General features: G+C 43.9%; 1 pseudogene; it reads right to left on the reverse strand.

Annotated features, from left to right (window-relative positions):
* Positions 1 to 1,309: 1,309 nt before the first annotated feature.
* LOC136547903 (putative disease resistance RPP13-like protein 1) lies at positions 1,310 to 20,184 on the reverse strand (annotated as a pseudogene).
* Positions 20,185 to 22,157: the final 1,973 nt, after the last annotated feature.

The raw sequence follows: 22,157 nt of genomic DNA on the forward strand, positions 1-22,157 counted from the left end.
CCTCTCTAGTAGTAAATCAGTAAAACGAATCATTTGTGAATGAGTATTTTAGATGAAAGACCTTAGACTTCTAACGGAGTGTGCGAAACTCTCATGTTGCAACTATACAATAAAATTGTGATATAATGTAGTAAGTCACATGTATACAAAAAAGCGTAACAGAGGGTGCAATTATGTTTGTGTTCTGCCCCACTTATTTTGCACAGAAACTGGATTTCCAAATAGATAAATGTAACACATTAGTCATATAACGTAAAACACAATATATGAATGTTTTACGTGTCATCTTGCAACCGAAGGAAGAAAACAGCCGTAAGAACATAAGAACCAGATTCAGCCATTCAGGGAGAAATGATATGTTCTGTTTGTTCATTGTGTCTTCAGGCCCAGCAGTCATTTGCTCCGTCTCAACCATCTCTAATTTCCACTTGTCATCAAGAAGATAATACACGATGAGGAAGAATGAAATTAGTCTTATTTAACAAAAATGTAAATTGAATCAAACTTTTTTATAAACACAACAGAGAAGCTCGCATACACACATACACACTCATGAACCTAATCCATCGAGTCACCAATTACACAAAAAGGATACTATAACTGCGAGTGGTAGTGGGACTGCTACGCTTTCAGAAACAACTAGCACCTTAAGGGTAACAATAACTGGCTAAGACATAAATATAATCTAATTCATGAAAACATGACATATAGAAACACACACAAGTGTCCTAGTTCTGTAACTTTAACCATAGTTTATACTGGAAACAAGTGGCATATACGTACCATAGAAAAAAGAGCACGAGCCCACTTTCTCGTGCAAGCAATCTAGAACAATGAGCCTCTCCTCATTGGTTGGTCAATTTCCATCAACTCTGAGCATTTGTCAATAACTAAATCTCTTATATGCGCAATTGCGTCTGGTCCACCAATTGATTTAAGCCCTGAACAACAAAGAAACTTCAATCTCTGAAGTGATTTGAGATTATGGCCAGGAATGGAACTATACAATCACAGACACAAATCTGCAGTGACTCGAGGGAGGTGAGATTTTCCAGGCAACTGGGAAAACAGGCAGAGAAATCCCCACAGCTCGATAACGCGAGGTTTTGGAGAGATGATGGTAACAACATTCCACTTTGCAAGTTGAGATTTCGACACACTGAAATCAACAAACCCTTCAGATGAGGAAAACCTCCTAATGTAGTAGCTGGCAGGGACAGCAAGCCACATGCTGAAATCATAATACTCTCAATGGCAGGGAGATTTAGGAGGTCATCGATTGTTTTAAGCTCCTCGCAGAAGGTAATGGTTAGGTGAGTGAGTAACGGGAACTTTTCCATTCTGCTTTGGGCCCCACCGTGGAAAAGGAAAAGGTCAGTGGATATACGTTCTGAATCTCTAATGATTGTCAGAGAGGGACAAGAACAAATCTCGAGCTTCTGCAGTAACGGAAGATTCCACATTTGCAGTTCGATGGATTCAAGAGGGTAGTGCCATAAATGCACGATGGTGAGAGAACTACACTCAGTGTTGTATCCAAGATTCCCAGATTTTGTCAGATACAACTTCTTTAGGGATGGGGCAAACAAGCATCGTGATTTGATCTTTGGACACTGGGACACCCTCAGTACTTCAAGGAAACGCAAATCTCCAAACCTCTCGGTTGGTACCGATGCTAAACTTCCACAGTGGGAAATTTCTTGATAGTCACATAACCTGGTTGTAGAAATTGATTGAGGCTTGATAAATTTTGGCAACTTTGAATAACTACATCAGTCAAGATATCAATGGTTCTGCTTCTGGCCTCACCATGGAAAAGGTCAGAGGATATAGGATCTGAATCTCTGATAACTGTCAAAGAGGGATAAGAACTGATCTCGTGCTCCTGCAGTAACGGAAGATTCCGCGTTTGCAGTTCGATCGATTCATGAGGGTAGTTTGATAAATGCAAGATGGTGAGAGAACCACACTCAGTGTTGCCTCCAAGATTCCCAGAGTTAATCAGATACAGCTCCTTTAGGGACAGGGCAAACAAGCGTCGTGATTTGATATGTGGACATTGGGATACCCTCAGTACTTCAAGAAAACGCAAATCTTCTGTTGGTAACGATTCTAAACTTTCACAGTTGGAAATTTCTATTTTCTTGATGACAGGCACATAAGCTGCTTGTAGAAATTGTTCGAGGCTTGACAAGTTTTGGCAATTTCTAATTTGTACAGCAGTCAGGGACGAGAAAGTGTTGTCAGTGTTGTCATAACTGTGAATCTGCATTAAGCTCATAGGATATGTTATGCTCCTGATATTGTCCAAATCCTCAAACCAAAGTGACGTTATATTTGTCAAGTTTTGTGGATGAAACCCTCTTGGAAGATCTTCACCGTTGTATTTTGTTAACTTTAATTGCCTTATCTGTCCTTCATCAGTTGCACCTTCACGAATATCCACTGAATGTATATGATGAAACTGATATTTCACTGATTCAAATTTCTGTAGATTGATCAACATATCAAATATAGGAATGCTATCAATCTCCCATTGCTTAGCATACAATATCTGCATATTGTAGAGACAACAAAATGCTGCAGGGAACCTCTTGCAAAGGCAAGCGTTGAGGATTTGAAGGTACCGAAGATGCTTCATATTGCTAATACTATCTGGCAACCCTAACTTAGGGATAGAGAAACAGACCATGACACGCATGCACAAAAGTTCAGTACACCATTTCTCCATTGCAGTATTTCCAGTTTTACTCTCTAAAGATAAGTCGCAAAACAGGGTGTGTAGCCTTTTATGCTTGCATAGATTCTTAGGGATCCTTCGAAAATCCTTTTTATCTTTTATTACACAGCACTCATCTTTTGAAACCAGCTGTGCCATGTCATGCATCAAATCATGTATTACATATTTCTCCTTCATCCATGGATGTTTCTGAAAAAAATGATAGATGTGCAAGTTCTTCAATGTACTGACCAACAGTATGTTGAAGTGAAACATTAGCTTGGTGTTGCACAAAGCCTTCGGCCACCCAGATTTCAGCTATTTCTTCCTTTCCGAAATTGTAATCTTTCGGGTATATAGCACAGAACGAGAAGCATCTCTTTAAATAGAATGGTAAGTACATGTAGCTCAAACGAAGAGCTGGCAAAATATCGGTCTCCTTTTGTTGAAGCTCCCACAAATGACTCTTAAGAATCCTATCCCAATGTGTTAACTTTAGGAGTATTTTTTTACCAATACGTTCCAACTCAGGATCATTGTTGGAGCTATCAGATCCGAACACATAAAGTTTAAAGAACTTCTGAAAGACATCTTCATTCAAACCCTCTAAGGGAAAAGGATCCATTGTACGCACTACATCAGCAACCTTCAGAGACCTAGTGGTGACAAGCATCATGCTTCCCTGAAGTACATTCCTAAAAGGTGCACAGAAGCGCTTCCAATCCAGCTCATTTTCATTCCACATGTCATCAAGGATAAGTAAGAATCTTCTAGTGTTCAGGCTATCTGCAAGAGCAGCCTGAAGAAAATTCAGATTATCATTTTTTGGCACTTCCCTAGAAGATTGTTCTAGGGCTTCTTTAGTTAACCTCTTGACATCAAAATCATCTGAGACACAGATCCAAATTATCAGTTCAAAGTGGCGTATCACTTTTGAATTGTTGCAAATATCCTGAGCCAAGGTGGTTTTTCCAACACCCCCAATTCCAACAATTGGTAAAACTTGAACACTCGTTATTGTTGCTTGAGTACTATCAATGGTAGCACAAATTTGGTTGCTTGCTGATGAACAAACTCCATTTCTTTTCCTCTTGCGTTCAGAAGGACCCGCGGTATTATCTGTTGGTACACCAAGCATTTCAATCAGCTTCTCCTTTTCCTCATTACGACCAAAAATCTCTGGCTCAATGGGGAAAGCAGTGGTCTCAGGCCTGAATGATTTGTCAAACCGTGGAATTGCTTGAAGTAAGCCCATTTTCTCGAGCTGTCCAGAAAGATGATTGAGCCTCTTCTGGATATCAGTCACCTTATTGAAGCTGCCTTGAGCGACACTGTGAAAGAAGTCAATGACTGGTTCCACTGAGATCGCATTGCCCTCTACTGAAAGCTTTGTCTCGTACCATCTGAACTCATCTAGAAGGTCTTCTGCATCATACACTGCATCTTTGAGTTTTGAAAGGAGGTCAGCCACAACATGATCATGGATCCTCCACTCTGCTCGATCAGTGAGTCTGTACATTAATGGCAGAGTATCACTAAGGCATTGTAGGTCAGTCTGCAACTGCCATACAGCGCCTTGAAGTTTTTCCTGTCATGTTCCACTCCGCTTCGATTTCAAAGATGATGTGGCAGATATAACCCGCTTGAACAAATTGGCACACTCATTCAGGCTGTTAATGGCACCAATGGTCTTTGGAATGTTGATTATGTTCATAATTACTAGACTTTGAAGATTTTAGTTTCTCCTGTCCTGGATAAACAGTGGATGTATTGAGCATTAGAGAAATATATCGACTGGTCTGGTTTTTAATGTTGGTAAAAGGTATAAATACGAATAATGCAGTTAATACGGCAAATATGTCACATTTTTTTGTCATAGAAAAATTATGAGTGCATAAACCCCAAATATCCTGACCAAGCTGATTGGCTTATGATGCTCCTGACTTAGGGGCACTCCAGCCAACTAGAATCTCAAGTCAGAGGGCGCCACTCGACACTCGAGGGCTCCCAATTGAAGGCCCGAGTGAAGCACTTTAGCCCTAAATGACCGGCACACCAGAAGTCAAGCAATAAGATGAGGGCTGACCCTCGACCGTGACACCAGGTCACCGTCCCACCAACCCAGCATGGAAGTCGAAGTCCTCGCCATCCCCTCGGACCCTACCAAGCGACAGAGCTCAAACCAAAATACAAGTTAACACCTGCTATAGTAGCAGATCAAGTGAAGTTAGGCCATAGTGGTCGATCTGAGTACAAATGATGCAGGAGAATCACTGCTACAGAGAATCACCACTACAGCAGAACAGTCCTGTCGGACATGCCAACACGTATAGGAGCAGCAACACTACCAACTACATGTATTTGTAACCCCACCCACCATGCTATACAAGGTGGGTGGGGAACCACTTCTAACACAAGCCATAACCAGTTTGTATGCTCAATTCATAACACACCTCTTGTAAAGAGGTAACACTTTCATTCTCCCCAGTAATATGAGAACTACTCGACCACTTGAAATAGGGAACCCAGCCTGAACCAGTCTAAACATCTGTGTCTCGTGTGTTACCCATCATAGTTCTATGCGTGACACACAATACTAGTCGGTTGTACAAAACACCGACAATGGGTTTCCCTGAAGCTTGCTTTATATGAATGTTTCCTATCCAAATCAGGAGTTCATGGTAGGAGAACAAGTGATCATTGATCTGGATGGTAAACATGAGGCGGAGCTTGAGTTTTAGAGAACATCCTTGGCTCATCTCATGACCGGGATGTCACTCATGATCTTCCGGTCTTTCATAACCAGCAACATGATGTGAGTGCTCTGGAAGATAATTTTTCTGAGGAAGAAGTACTATCAAGGAATTGCGACTTGACAAGGCTCTAGGACCTGATGGATTTAGGATTTACTAGCTGCATCTATAAGTATCATTGGTGCATTATTAAAGAGGATCTGCTAGCAGTGCTTAATGTGATTATTCAACATGGCCATGTTTCAAAATTCAAGCTTGACCTTTTACCAAAAAAGGCTTATGCTATACAGATAAGAAATTTTGTATTCCTAATTGACAGTTGTGCTAAATCAATTGCTAAGGTAATGACTAATAGGCTGGTATACAACCTAAGCTAGTTTTCCAAAGAGTGTACTTGTAAAAGGGAGAATCCCAAGACAATTGTCTTCTTGAGTTCTTGTTCAACTAATGGCCAAGTGTTTGCATTGAAAAAGGAACATCATATTCTTCTTAAACTTGACATTTCTAGGAGCAACTCTAGCAGGACCCGTATCCTATTTTTGGGTGTAGGGAAAAACAATTCTAGCAAGGCACCAACTAAGGCACCCAAAGGTAGAAGGACATCAAATTTTCCCCTTAGGCTCTCATTTCTAGGCTCACCAAGGCCACTCTTCTGTTGCTACCATTCCCCTCCCTCCTTTCTCATCTACACCTGTACTCGTAGTCATGCTTCGGGAACACAGGCTTCAGCTAAACCTCATCAAACAAATATCAAGCCTCTACTGTCATATGTGATCTTGCATGTTCATCTCAATAAATCCAATTGATGCCTTCACGCGTAGAGAGTAGTGAATAGCTTATCGTTGTAAGGTCTAATTTCTAACAATAGATGCAGATAATTGCACTACAACTATAATGGGGACGCTAATTAAGATAAAAAAGATGCATGAGTGGTTATATTGTTCAAAAATGCATATTAATTTGGACACTTATGAAATTTAGTGTGGAGAGGGTGTGTGCACATTGAGAGATCATACCTTCTCAATGACATTGGGGGTATTTCCTAGAGACGTACATTGTGGTTCTACTGCATTTAGACTTTCAACTATGTCCAGTGAAGTAGGCCTTTTATTCGAGTCAGGTTCCAAGCACTGACGAACTAGGGTCCTAGGGGTTCCCCATGGGGGTACTACCTAGATGGGCCCTGGGATGGCCCACGATCTGCTGAAGGACGCGAGACAAGGTGGCGTGGACTTCAAGCTATTCCAGATCGACTTAGTCGGCTTACTATAAAAGCTAGATTCTGTAATAGGTCTAGGACTCTTCTCTTGTAACCGACTAGGACTAGATACATGCCCTTATCCTCTCCCCTATATAAAGAGAGGTACGGTGCACCCCCTTGTAACCTTAACAATCATACAATCAATCCAATGCAAAAGGCTATACGCCGACTAGACGTGAATGCTATTACTCGATAAGAGGGCCCGAACCAGTATAAATCGTTCGTCTCTTTGCATTTACTGTCGAGTTCTGCGTACACCGATGCCCTTCGAACATCATCTCGTGTAACCCTGTGATGAGTTGTCGGTCATCAAACATCGACAGCTGACGCGCTAGGTAGGGGCATTCGGCGACTTCACGATCGAGGGCTCGGCGGACCTCGACGACATGATTTTCTCAGCGGGTATCACCTTCATCTTTGGCTCCTGGATCTGCAAAGCAGATGACAACCGCAAGCTCCAAAGTTATCTCATGGAGATCCCGGCACCTCAAGTTTCACCAGACGTCTCGATGACCACGCTGGATCAACTCACCGAGAAGTTTTTGCACCTCTCAATCTCAGATCCAACTCGAATTCAGGAGGTCACCATCAACCATGACTCCTGCTCGAACACGTCATCTTTGTCTAAGCTAGAGATCCCATCTAAAGTCCAGCACGAAGATCCAGTTCGTTTTCCACTCGGACTTAAGAACTTGGCTTCAATCTATCAAGATACAATCAGCTACCTCGTGCAATCTGAGCAAGAGATCCCTCTTACAGGGGCCCAGAGAGGTTTGGTTCTATTCATCACACCTGAAGGAGGCATCGTCCATTGGACAGGTGCTCGACCTAACACTTCTTTAACAGACCCATCTCATCTAGTTGGCATGGTGGAACTCTTGCCTTATCAGGACAGCAGAACTCTTCCAGCGAACAACAACGATCACGGTTCTACAGAGATCTTGGACATCGCGATGACTGTGGAATCTGGAACTCACTCAGCCATGAGGCACTCCAGAGAAGTCTTTATGGCTGGGCAACCACCTTAGATCCCTATGCCTAATCCACTAGATATCCAAGATGGAGAGGAAGCCTTGTCTGACATCTTCCCGGACACTGTGCCACCCAACGGAGAGATGGATGAGCAAGACGGCTAGGGAAAAGAAGAACAGAGCTCGACAGGCTCGATGCAACCGCGCCCAACACCGAAAGGAAGAGTGACAGCAGTATCAGTCAGCTTGTTGAGATGTTGAACGATGGTGCCTGGCTGCAGAGGCAGCATATGAACAGTGTCTATGGGATGAAGAAGTAGAACGACAACGCCAAGACCATGATGCCGCTAGAGCCTCTACATCATGCAACCTTGAACCTGAGTTCATGGAAGTAGCTGGCCATAGGGTCTTCACTATGCCCTACGCCAATGTCTACGCCCTGGTAGAAGAGATGGCGGCCATAGAAAACCCTACTCCAGATTAACAACGACTCAAAGTCATTCTGGAATCCATAGCGCTTCAGATGCAGGCTGCAAAAGTGACATCTCAAGTTAACCCTTCCCGAGGGCCAGAGGCGCGGGCACTAGTCCACTCTCGTCTAGGACCACAGGGTAACCAAGGAGGAGAACATCGAGTACCAGCCCACTCCCATCTAGGGCCGCAGGGTAACCAGAACAAAAATTAGGGTGTCGTATAGTCGGCCTATCATGGGCACCAGTATAGCAACAAGGAAGGCAAAGGTGAGTCCGAGTACAGAGAGGCCGACATCTCACCGGACAAGTTCCCATGTTTCCATAACATACTACTCTCTGTCTATCTTCCCTACAAATTCAAGTTGTCCAACCATACCAAGTACGACAGGAAGACAGAACCTAACCAATGGTTGCACATCTACTCTCAGTCCATCGAGTTGGCAGGCGGCGATGACGACATCAAAGTGTTATACTTTCCCATGGCACTCGACACCGTGCCTCTTGCCTGGTTTGATAAGCTACGAGCCCACTCCATCGATACTTGGGTACAGCTTCAGCTCAAATTCTATGAAAAACTTTTGCGGTGTCCTCACCCACCCAAGTACTCGGAACGAGCTTAGATCTTTCAAGCAAAAACCAGATGAAACTTTCTAGCAATATTATCATCGCTTTGCTGAGTTATGAGCCTAAGTCTATGATATCACAGATAGGGAGGTGATAGATCACTTCACCAATGGGATCAAATACAAATGGCAGTTTGAAAAATTCTGTGACGATAATCTAGAGATCGTCAAGGAATTTAAGCATACAATACAGAAGATGATTGCATCTAAAGAGCGTAGTCGTGAACGATTCCCACATGGCCAACAAGACAAAGATTACAACCCCAAAAGCAATCAGGGTGGATAGTCCGGTAGAAAGAGAGGACCCGACAACACCCTTGCTTCCATGGACAGGTCCAAGAAGTCTAACAAAAACAATAAGAAGTTCAAAGACCTCAAGAATTTACCCTGCCCTTTCCACAAGAACACCAAGCACACGACGGCCGAGTGCAGACAACTACAAGAACTAGGTTTCTACGGCAAAAGCAATAAGGTCAAGGGTAAACCTGATAACAACAAAGATGGAGACAACAACCCTGACCCTAGCTTTCAACAGTCTAAAGGCCAAATCACAGTAATCTTTGCGGGACTACCGACTTCATCAAACAAGAGCTCAGAGAAGTTGGCTCTTCGGGACATCATGACAGAATAGTCCTCAACACCAAAGTACCTTAATTGCTTCGAGTACCAGATCTAGTTTTCTAGAAAATATCAGTGGACTAGCGTGACTAACGTCGGCCACTATCCACTTGTCTTGGGTCCAACAATAGCCGGCATGACAGTCCCTAAGGTCCTGATCGATGGCAGTGCGGGATTGAATATAATATTTGTAGATACGCTGAAGAAGATAGGCCTGGACTTTACCAGCCTACTTACCCCCACTGACATCCCTTTCTATGGGATAGTACCCGGCAAGGCTGCCATGCCACTTGGACTGATCACGCTCCCGATAACATTTGGCAACCTAAACAATTTCTTAGCGGAGTTCATCAAGTTTGAGGTGGCTAACTTCGAATCATCATACCATGCTATCTTCAGTCGACCTACTTTGGCCAAGTTCATGGCCATACTACATTACCCGTACCTCTTGCTCAAGATGCTGGGTCCCAATGGCGTACACTCCTTCTGAGGTGACCTTAAACGCTCATATGACTGCGACACAGAAACCGTCTAGATCGCAACCAGAACATAGCAAGCCTATGAAGCATAGGAGATTGCAAACATTGCACAACAGACTAAGCTAGAAGACATGGAGGTTCCGACTAAGAAGGCGGGAATCATTGCACCACCCTCTAAGACGGATACCATCGAGATTGATCTGGGTACTGGTGATCCCTCTAAGATGGCTATCATCAGCGCCCACCTTTTCAAAGAATAGGAACTCGCGCTCACCAACTTTCTTAGGGAAAACAATGATATCTTCGCATGGAAGTAGCCATAATATACAAGATCTGGGCTATAGTATACGAGATCTTCGCTCACCAACTTGACACACAGTTCTTATTCTGTATACCGAGTACTGGGCTATAGTATACGAGATACGCCTTCTACTCGGATGGCTTACATCTCCTTGGTCGGGAGCCAATTACCGACATTTAGTTTAACTATTGCATGTCATCCTAGATAGGGTGATTCCTAGAAGCAAGTAACATGATTCGTTGGCTATGGGACGGGATCTTAACAGCAAACAATCATTATATGGGTTCCTTGAACAAGTGACTTCGAGCACTTAACATCGACGGAAGGGTCTAACATGATTCTAATCATAGCAACTACGTTGATCAATTTTTTCTCAGCTACTCAGCCTTACACGCCTTTCTAAAGGACTCCACAAGATAGACTTACAGCCTAAGTAGACTACAATCTTACTCAAAAGATTACCAAGCCTAAAAGATGCTAACTTTGTATGGACAAGTTAGCTCGAATAAGCTGTCTCTGGCGTTTAAGTGCCCTAACAAGACGTATTACTTACAGGCTAAGTTTTTATTCAAATAACAACCTATGCAAGCAAAAGAACATTATTTCTTACAACGTGCCTACCTGGCACACATGCTTAATTTTTTTTTTAAACTTACACAACCTATTCGTCAGGCTTCTCCATCCTATGGTCTAATTAATCTGTTATGGTGGTTACAAGTAACTCTGCCTATGGTGGGGCTCCTTTGGTGTCCCAGCATAGCAGGTCCCAAGCCCTAGTAAAGGAGGAGGGTTGTGTTAGGTGTGGCGAGCCAATGTAAAAACTTAGCCACTTTTATGGAGATGAAATCCAAAAGAATCCCGTTGGGGCGTAAACCTCTTGGCAACGCGCCATATTGGAACCTGGGTATGGTGTTAAATGAGTAAGGGCCGAGTCATCAGCCCTGTGATGCACCGTGTCATGATCTGGACATGGTGTCAAGTGAACAAGGATTGGGTCGTCGCATCCTTAGTGGCACGCCACATCGGCGCCTAGGTGTGGTGCAAAATGAGCAAGAGTCTTCACACCTACCTTGGTGGATGGGAAGGGTAAGGAAGCTAGTCGAGCCAACTAGGATCCGTTTAGGTAGCTGGAATGTAGGGTCCCTTAAGGGTAAGTTAAGAGAGTTAGTGGACACAACTGTTAGGAGGCGTGTAAATATCTTATGCGTCCAGGAGACTAAATGGAAGGGGTAGAAGGCAAAGGAGGTGGACAATATCGGATTCAAGCTCTGGTACATAGGGACAACTTCAAATAAAAATGGAGTAGGAGTTTTGATTGATAAGAGCCTCTAGGATGGTGTGGTGGAGGCGAGAAGGCAAGGGGATAGGATCATCTTAGTTAAACTTGTCATTAGTGATATGGTCTTAAACGTAATTAGTGCGTATGCCCCCAAGTAGGCCATAATGAGAGTGTTAAGCGGCTTTTCTGGGAAGACTTAGATCACTTGGTTAGAGCTGTCCCTAGTAGCAAGAAGCTCTTTATAGGAGGTGACCTTAATGGTCATGTAGGTACATCAAGTGCAGTTTTCGAGGTGGTTCATGGGGGTTTTGGATATGGTAGTAGGAACTAGGAGGGACAGGAAGTCTTAGACTTTGCCATAGCTTTTGATCTGATGATAGCTAACACTTTCTTTCGTAAGTGATAGTCCCATTTAGTGACCTTTAGTAGTGGCCAGTACTCTAGTCAAATCGACTTTGTCCTTACAAGAAGGAGGGTTAAACGAACATGCGTGGACTGTAAGGTGATACCTGGAGAATGTGTGGTCACTCAACACAAGCTGGTGGTGGCTGACTTTTGCTTTCTAGTGCAAGGTCGTGGGAACAAACAAGCTAGGGTTGCTAGAACGAAGTGGTGGACATTAGAAGGGGAGGCATCAAAGGTCTTTAAGGAAAAGGTCATTGAAGAGGGCCATTGGAAGGATGAAGACGATGCAAACAGCATGTGGGAGAAGATGGCAACATGCATTCGGAAGGTTGCTTCAGAGGTGCTTGGAGTGACCAAAGGGAGTGGATGTGACTCGAAAGACACTTGGTGGTGGAATGAATATGTGCAAAAGGCTATTAAGGAAAAGAAGGAGTGCTATAAACGCTTGTATCTTGACAGGTGTGCAGACAACATAGAGAAGTACAAGGTGGCAAAGAAGACTGCAAAACGAGCGATGAGTGAGGCAAAGGGGCGGGCCTATGAGGACCTTTACCAACATTTGAGTATGAAGGAAGGAGAGAATGGCATTTATAGGATGGCTAGGGCTCATGATAGGAAGACAAGGGACTTCAACCAAGTCAAGTGCATAAAGGATGAGAGGGAGCAGCTCTTGGTGAAGGAGGATGAGATTAGACATAGATGGCAAGATTATTTTGATAAATTGTTCAATGGTGACAACAAGAACACCACTGTTCTGCTGGACGACTCGTTTGATGATACTAACAGACGCTTTGTGCGGAGGATTCAAGAATCGGAGGTTAGAGAAGCCTTGAAAAGGATGAAAGGGGGCAAAGCGATGGGCCCTAATGGTATCCCAATCAAGGTGTGGAGATGTCTCGGGGATATAGCTATAGTATGGCTAACCAAGATGTTCAACAATATCTTTCGATCGAACAAGATGCCTGAGGAGTGGAGAAGAAGCATATTGGTACCAATCTACAAGAACAAGGGAGATATCCAAAGTTGTACTAATTTTCGGGGAATTAAGTTGATGAGCCACACTATGAAGTTATGGGAGAGAGTCATCAAGCAGCGCCTATGAGGAATGACGCAGATATCAACAAACCAATTTGGTTTCATGCCTGGAAGGTCAACCACAGAAGCAATCTTCTTAATAAGACAAGTTATGGAGCGGTTTAGAGAGCAGAAGAAGGACCTCCGCATGGTTTTCATTGACATGGAGAAGGCTTATGAAAAGATACCAAGAAATGTTATGTGGTCAGCTTTGGACAAACATAAAGTCCCATCAAAGTACGTGACCCTCATCAAGGATGTGTACAACAATGTTGTGACTAGTGTTCGAATAAACAATGGTAACACAGATTACTTCCTGATTAAAATTGGACTTCATCAAGGGTCTGCCTTAAGCCCATATCTCTTTGCCTTGGTAATGGATGAGGTTACCAGGAACATACAAGGGGATATCCCTTGGTGTATGTTGTTCTCTGATGATGTAATGTTAGTGGACGAAAGTCAGGCGGGAGTAAATAGAAAACTAGAGTTATGGCGGCAGACCCTTGAGTCTAAATGTTTTAGATTGAGCAGAACTAAAACCAAATACATGAGATGCGACTTTGGTGGAGCTACATAGGAGGAGGGAGATGTGAGTTTGGAAGGTTAAGTAGTGCCTAAGAAGGATACCTTTCGGTACCTAGGATCGATGTTACAGAGGGATAGAGATATTGATGCGGACGTTAGCCATAGAATCAAAGCAAGGTGGATCAAGTGGTGACAAGCTTCTAGCATTCTCTATGACAAGAGGCTACCACAAAAGCTAAAAGGCAAGTTTTATAGAACGGCAATTAGACCGGCTATGTTGTGTGAAGCAGAATGTTGGCCTACAATAAACATGTTCAACAACGGAGTGTTGCAGAAATACGTATGTTGCGATGGATTTGTGGTCACACAAGAATGGACCGAGTTCGGAACGATGATATACGTGATCGCCTAGAGGTAGCACCAATTGAAGAAAAGCTTGTCCAACATTGGTTGAGGTGGTTTGGCCATGTCCAAAGGAGACCTCCAGAGGCACCAGTGCATTGTGGAGTCCTAAGCCAAGCTAATAATATGAGAGGTAGAGGAAGACCAAAATTGGCATGGGGGGAGGCAATAAAAAGAGATTTGAAAGCTTAGGATATACCTAGAGATCTATGTTTGAATAGGAGTGCTTGGAAAGTAGCTATTGAAGTGCCTGAACCGTGACTTGGGGCCCTTGGTGGGTTTCAACTCTAGCCTACCCCAACTTGCTTGGGACTGAAAGGCTATGTTGTTGTTGTTGATGGTGGTGGTTGCAAGTACGTCGAGTTCCTCTTCAACTCTTTCCATGGCAGCAAGATGGTCTTCATCATCATAGTCTATGGCTGCCTGATGGAGATCCACAGCCGGATATAGCACTCGGAGTGTACCGAGTACATTCTGGACGCATACCTTGGCGGCTCCACGTACATAGCTCTCGAAGCGATTGGGGATGTCTTTCACTATATCCACCCACCTCTTTTCACCATCTTCTGGCCTACGGAAGAGGAGGGCGAGTGGCTTCATAGCTTCCCAGAGCGTGTTCCGCTCTGACTGTGCCCTCTCCAGTTGGGCCTTCATGTTGGTTACTAACTTCAGAGCCTGCATCAGATCACAATCAGCTCCTTGTTTATCAGCTTAGCTTGAGTGAGTTCTTCACTTGCTCATTCAGTTACCTCTTCGGTTTGATTATGCTTGGTTCTCAGAGCTTCATTCAGCTCCTTCACCTCACCTTCCAACCATCGGGTTCTGATCTGCTCTTCTGCAAAGAGGACCATACACGATCATTATCATGATCACCGACTACTACATGTCAAGAACTGCAGGGAAGTCATATAGTTCTCTTACCTTTTAGCTTAGTATCAAAGAGCTCGGCCTTCTCTGTCATCTGCAGCAAAGAATCAAAGGCGTCATTCTTTCTAGCTTTAGCGGCTGCCTTTTGGCGCTCAACCTCACCAATTTGAGCTCGAAGGATGTAGAGAGTCTTCATGCTATTTTTGCGCAGACATCCACTCGACCTCCTTCTTGGCCTACTCCTCCTTCAACCTGGTGAGCTCCGCTTGGGCTTCTTGAACCTTGACGGAGGCCTTCAGCTCTGTTTCCTAGGTATATGACTGTTCAAGAGATAAGAACCTAAAAAATATTAACACATAAGAAGCAACAAAGTACAAGACTTACCCTAAGCTGGCCGTCAAAGATAGAAGCCTGGTTCAATAGCCCGGACCAAGACCTCATCAACCTAGTGAACTCCGGACTCTATGCCTGGAGCTAGGTACCCGGTCCGGTAACTAGGACAACATCCTTCTCCTCCGCTTGCTGGGCGCTTGTCGTCGGCACATCTGGGGAAGGAGCACCCGACGCAGCAGCGCTTAGGTCAGCCCTTGTGCTCCGCACATCTTCATCAGTAGTAGCCTCTGCAGGCTCTGTCCCCGGCTGCTGGTGCGCTTCATCATGAATAGGTACCGCTACCATGGCTGTGGCACCTCTACACCCTCTGTAGTACCCAGCTGCATAGGTTGCTCTGCTTCACCATCAACGGATGTTGGATCCTACGCCTATGGTGTCTTAGTGGACCTGGGTAGAGACACAGGCCCGCTTGCCTAGACTTTTTCCACCCGGACACCATCGGTACATGGGTTCTCTTTAACCCAAGGCTCTTCACTCTGCGCTCGGGTACTCAGTGTCTTTCTTACCCTGGTATAAGTAGCAGTCAAGTGATGTCCTAGAAATGAAGTAATATATAGAAGAAACTTCAACACCTACTTGGCACTGGTTCTCTTCTTTAGGGTGGGCTTCCCTAGTGATATACCACTAAACGATCCACCTAGCTCCAGGCTTGATACAGATGCTGACAGCACTGAGTCCTCCTAATGACTCATAGTGATAGCATCATGTCCAAGTGGGATCCCATCACCTTGAGTCGGCACTTGGATGCTCAACAAGTCTGGTGGTGGCATCCTACCAAGAGCAAATAAATGTCACTAAGTATACCTATGTTAGAATTTAGTAACAAAATTTTACTCGGAAAGAATACTTACTGTCTAACAGTAAATGAGGTGTCTTCCAACTCTTTCGGCTATTCCTCCACAGCGTCATGTGCAGTAGTTGTTCAAAAATTGGATTTAACACAAGGTAAAACTCAGACTACAAGGAGATAGTTCAGACATCTTTTACCTGGTCTAAGTGTGCAGGCTCGACGGGGCCTCTTGGGCACTGCCTCACTCCCGGCGGCAACATTGGCCTCCAACGATTGTTTCCCGCCAGCGGCTCCCTACCTGGCACTTGGGTTTGCTTGGACTATGAGGATGTTTGAACTCCCTTCAGATTCACCCCTGGCTTCCTGGTCCACACGGACAACAAAGGCGGCGCTCCCTCCGTCTGCTCCGCCGGACGCCACTCCGCTTCCACCAACTCCTCTAGAGTCGGGACGCGGAGGATGGGTAGGCAAATCATTGAAATTCCGCCTTAACTCCTGCATCAACACATAGGGGTTAGTTTTTCAAAGTATTAAGATATTTACATATCACAATGTCAATATACTTACAGTGGCTGGCAGATTCTGATGATCAAGCTCTGGGTACTAATATGGTATCACCTGTACCGACGCAAGAACGTTCTGAATTCTCTCTAGAACTTCATCCTCTGTTAGTTCAGCAGTGGTTACTCGGGCAGGGTCCTCTAGCATAGTGTACTCAAACCCTAGTGTATCCTCTCCTGAAGAGGTTGTACTCGGCGCCTGGTGAAGCTGGCAACCACTCCAACTCCACTAAGGCCTTGGTCCTTCATGGCTCAGATTTGCTTGAGGATGGGATGAATACCTTCAAGTTCCGTCACACTCAACGTCTCTTTATCCCAGTGGTTGTTTGTGTACTGGTGCGGTGTTGCTATGCACCTCTAGGGGGGCCACATGTTCCCCACATAAAACCACTCGGCCCTCCAGTTCTTTACAAAATCCACTAGGGTATAGTGGACATACTCATTCTTCCTCCCCACGTAGAATTGAATACCAGCACCCCCCAAAACACTTGGATTTGTGGCGTTTGGGTGTGGTTTTAGTTTGAAAAAGTAGCGAAAAAGAGTGATAGATGGGGGCATGCCAAGGAAAGTTTCACAAAAATGAACAAAAATAGAAAGATGCAGGATAGAGTTAGGATTCAAATGATTCAGGGTTATGCCATAGTAATGCAAAAAACCCATGCAAAAAGGGACAAGCAGGCAACCCTAACCCATGCTAGATGAACGACACAAAGAGAACAATCTCTCCTAGCTCAAGATTGGGAATACGGTGCTCTCCAGGCGCCTTCCATTCCCCAAGTTTCTGCTCCGACAGATAGCCCTGTTCATGGAGCTTCTAGAGATGCTTTGGCTTCGTGGTTGGCGATGGCCAGATCTACAAAGCAGCGGCCATCTCCGGCACCTCCAACGCCCTCTTCTCGGTTACTTGGCGGCGGTGCTCGAGTTCTTGCCCTTACCCATCAAGCAGAGCTTTTTCTAGATCTAGGGTTTCAAGGTGCGAGATTGGCAGCGCTCATAGTGGCTCGGGTGCTTAGGCAAAAAGCAAATGGAGCAGAAGAAGATGATGCATAGGAATAGTTCCCTTTTTATAGGGTTTTCACCATGTTGTGGCCCGATAATCACACCAATGGGCATGGCATTTCGGTTTCCCTTCCATTTTAATGTGGCTGCGTGGTTGATACGATGGCTGCACGCCTTTTTAGGATTTCCAACGCGTCACAATGTGTTCAGACTTATCCTTTGGATTCATTCCCTCCGGGTACCTGCCACGCTATGACCATTATCTACATGGCCACATCATGAAGTACCCGGATGATTGATGCAGTACTCGGACAATCGCTTATCAGTATGCACTAACAGTGCAATACTCGGATGAAGATTTTTTATTCAACAACCGTTCAATGAATACAGAGTTGCACACTTTACAAGATTCAAGACCACTCAGAATAATGAGCGACCATTTATTTAGAGAGTTACAAGTATTAGATACAAGATCTTTTCAGTCAATAACAAAGACAACACCTACTCGGATAAAATAGAGTACTCATACTCTAAGTGCTTCTTAGTAGGTACTTACGTACCCGATGCACCTGGATCCAAGAGGAGAAGAGTAATGCATCTGGGTAGATAATAGAAGTGCAGTGTGTCCTTGCCTAGAACCTTGGGTAGACTGTCCGGCTACAAACATTTGTTGACCAACTACCCTAGGGAGCATAGCTACTGCAAGAGGAAGCCTGTAGGCTAGTATGCAGGATGAGCTACTCGCACATCTTGCCACCCAGCCGACGCCATCTGTACACATTCAGGTTCGAGTACGACCCTTCATGAACAGACATCGATAGGCACCCTAGAAGAACTAACATGGGATTGCTGGATGTGCCACCCTACCAGCCATCATAAGACTTCTTCTAGTTGTAGTTCTAGACTCCTCTACTGTGCACAACTGCGGGTGTAGCCGACCTCTAAACCCTCTCACAAGAATTCTTCTAGTCACTACAGCTCTTGGTTATACCAACCGAGTACTCTTGGGGGCTGGTCTACTTCGCTCACCAGCATATTTGCAAGCTTGAAACTTTGAGCCACTTTGCTTCTTCTACAACTGAGGTTCAAGTGCTCACCAGGAGGATTTTATAGGCGTCTTGGTGTTGTCTATGGACCAGGTTCACGCGGAATACACGGACAAGCTACTGACTCCTACATAGGTTCACGTGCTACATTACAAAGGTACAGTGCATCCCACTATACCTTTTCAGTGTACAGGCAGCCTTTTCCCAGCGCATGTGAAGTCTGAGTACACCCGGTGCCACCTTTGATGGTATATTCCCATGAATATCCTGAGCTTCTTTGGACCAACTATACTAAAGCTTTGCATGTGACTCTGACATGTCTTACCTACTTTTGTACAAGCAGACATGACAATAATCTTCGCTGACACTCTTATCTTCGAGTGTATTCTTTTCAAATCCTTATCTCGAGTACAAGTACTCGGACACAGGCTCGGGGGCTGTAGGGTACATATCCTCTACGGATATTTTTTCTTTTAGACCCTCTAACTCTTTGTTTTGCAAACAGCAAGAGGCTCGGGGGCTACACTCAGTGAGTGCACTTTTTTGAAAAATGCATGTCACCCGGAGGCTTTATAGAGCACCTCATGGCTTCACTCACGAAAGCACTCGGACTACGCTTGTTTCTACTCGGCATGACCAGGAGGAACAAGAAGGTTTCTGAGTTCAACCATGACACGCTCAGGGGCTTGATGGACCAGGGTCCTAGGGGTTCCCCATGGGGGTACTACCTGGATGGGCCCTGGGATGGCCCACGATCTGTTGAAGGACGCGAGACAAGGTGGCATGGACTTCAAGCTATTCCAGATCGACTTAGTCGGCTTACTATGAAAGCTAGATTCTATAATAGGACTATGACTCTTCTCTTGTAACTGACTAGGAGTAGATACGTGCCCTTACCCTCTCCCCTATATAAAGAGAGGTATGGTGCACCCTCTTGTAACGTTAACAATCATGAAATCAATCCAACATAAAAGGCTACACGCCGACTGGATGTAAAGGCTATTACTCGACAAGAGGGCCCGAACCAGTATAAATCGTTCGTCTCTTTGCGTTTACTGTCGAGTTCTGCGTACGCCAAAGCCCTTCGAACGTCGTCCATGTAACCCCGTGACGAGTTGCTGGTTATCAAATATCGACAGGCACTTCAGGGCTATATGATGCATTGTTCCACTTGTTGGATATGCATTTCCAGTGACATATGCATGGGTGTTATTTGTAGTCTGTTCCTCCAACTTCCAACATCCTAAACATTTGCATAAGTAATTTATAAAAAAAACGTTTTCATAAGGTAGAAAATTATGGAACATAATACTGAATAATCTTTGCTTCATATGTATAGTGCTTTAGAGATGTTTCAGTTCTCTCGCCGATATTGGGATAGTCCCTGCGACCTGTGATTATCTCTATGATTATGACACCCAAACTGAATATATCTGCCTTATAGGAGATAACTAGGTAGCGTGCCCGTGCGTTGCCACGGGACCGTAAAACTTTTATACTAAAAACACACAGATCGTACGATAAGATAACAATACTGTAAAAATTAAATATCAACGTTAAAGTGACATTTGTTTATTGTTTTCTCACTTCGGAATACAAAGATAACTCTGTGCTTTAGCTTCACACATGTTCCATACAAAATCCATTTGTCATATTCAAGAGAAATTAGCACAAGCCTAGTGCAAATTAAAAATTTGACATCACTGGATCAGATATTATTAGTTATCCTTGACATGTACAATGAAATTGATTCTTACTGGTGAATGTACCAATAGTCTATTCATACAACGGTGATGCAAAAACTTTGCATTCAGAATGACCAAATAATGATCCCGAAGACATCAATATACAACTCACATAGTTGTCTACAAACAATGGTAACCAAAATCGCCTAATCGAGCTGAATGGTCGATGGGTATTACAATAGTAAGAATAATTCCATCCATTTCATCAGAGAAACAGTAATGAAACCTTCAGGATCTCAAACATAATGTAAAGTATATTGATCTAAGAGGATGTAGATGATTTACTGGGAACCAAAGAAGATATGACAGCCATCTTGGTTGAATCATGGCCGGCGCCTGTTCACAGGGGCCAGATATTATCCAGGAGGCAGATTCACAGAATCACAGTATTATCTAGAAAAGCATGACACAAAAAAAAAACAATTTCTTGTTCAGGAATCCCAAGAGTAATAATCTATGTTTCGTACTGAACTACTAATCTATTCGACACTAAGGAACTCAGGTCACCTTAAAGAACATGTCCTAGTCAGTCCTACTCATAGATGCATCGACAACCTAGAGCTTGAAAGCTGCATTCTCAACATCAATGAAATTAAGTCATAAGTGCCGCTGCCTAACCTAGCTGGAGGGGTCCACTGTTGCTGACCAAGAACGATTGTTGTCACTGCAGATCTTGAGTTCTGGTAGTTGCACTGGTTATGCAGTGGCCATGTTTTTAGTCAGGATTCAGAGGTGGACTCTGTCATTCCATGTCAGTCTACTCAGCCATCTTTTTACCAATCAAATTATGAGGACAGTTTCATGAGAAAAACAGTCAATTAGATAAGTACAAAAAATATTCATTATTAGAACATGTGGTCCTATTGGCAACTATCTGGAATAAAGAGCGGTTACCATCATTGGTCAGGAAATCCAAAAATACCATGAATTACCTATTTACAAAATAGGCTATTTTGGCTTATGTAACCACTCCATAGTTCCACTATAGAACTCGCTTGCCTCTTCCAGGAATACATATGAGAAAAATGCACTGCTCCCTCTTATTAATTAGTAAAAAGTCAAAGATAAAAAAAACATGTCAGATTTGTACAATAAACCGAGAATTACCTAGCATGTCACACAAAGCTGAAACAAACGAGAATTACCTAGCATGTCATACAAAACTGAAAGAGAGCCAAGTCCCAATCCCAGACAAAACATGTCTGCAGATATGGAAGCAATTTACTCTTATCTAGCAGAAATCTAAACACTATTCTTGATTTGCGTAGAGAGTAAGATCTTTGTACCACGAATAAGAAACTTCTCCAAAAAAATCTACCAATATTTACATCGCTCTGCAGTCTACATCCATGAAACCAGTTTTAGAGGAATGGTAAACACAACATTACTTGACCCGGACATCCATGAAACCAGTTTCATTAGCATATATTTTCAAACTTCAAAGCCCCTTAAATCCAATAAGCACCACTTGTAGTGATATGTACCGATGGGAATTAAGCACTAACTATGTGATAAAAAAGTACAATAACAAGATATTACCGAAGGTGAGAGGACACTCAAGTTGTATACCTGTATGTACCAAACTGTCATCAATACATAAAGAACCTGAAAGATCTGTTACTTGTGTGCTATTTTTCCATCTTGCCTTAGCATCCAACCTCAAAGAAAAACCCACCAAAGACCGAATGCTGACACACAATCTCAATCATTTATAGCCCACAGAGATCCTTCATCACATCTCACCAACCTAAACCCCCGGTTAGCTCGGCGCCGGCCGCCGGGGCGGAATCCCCTGTTTCGCCAGCTTGTTACTGTTGCAAGAAACAGAGCACTTGTTCTTGCTAGAGCTGTCGTCTCAGAATCGTTATGATAAA

The sequence above is a fragment of the Miscanthus floridulus genome, chromosome 4, assembly GCF_019320115.1.
Source record: "Miscanthus floridulus cultivar M001 chromosome 4, ASM1932011v1, whole genome shotgun sequence".
Lineage (NCBI taxonomy): Eukaryota > Viridiplantae > Streptophyta > Magnoliopsida > Poales > Poaceae > Miscanthus > Miscanthus floridulus.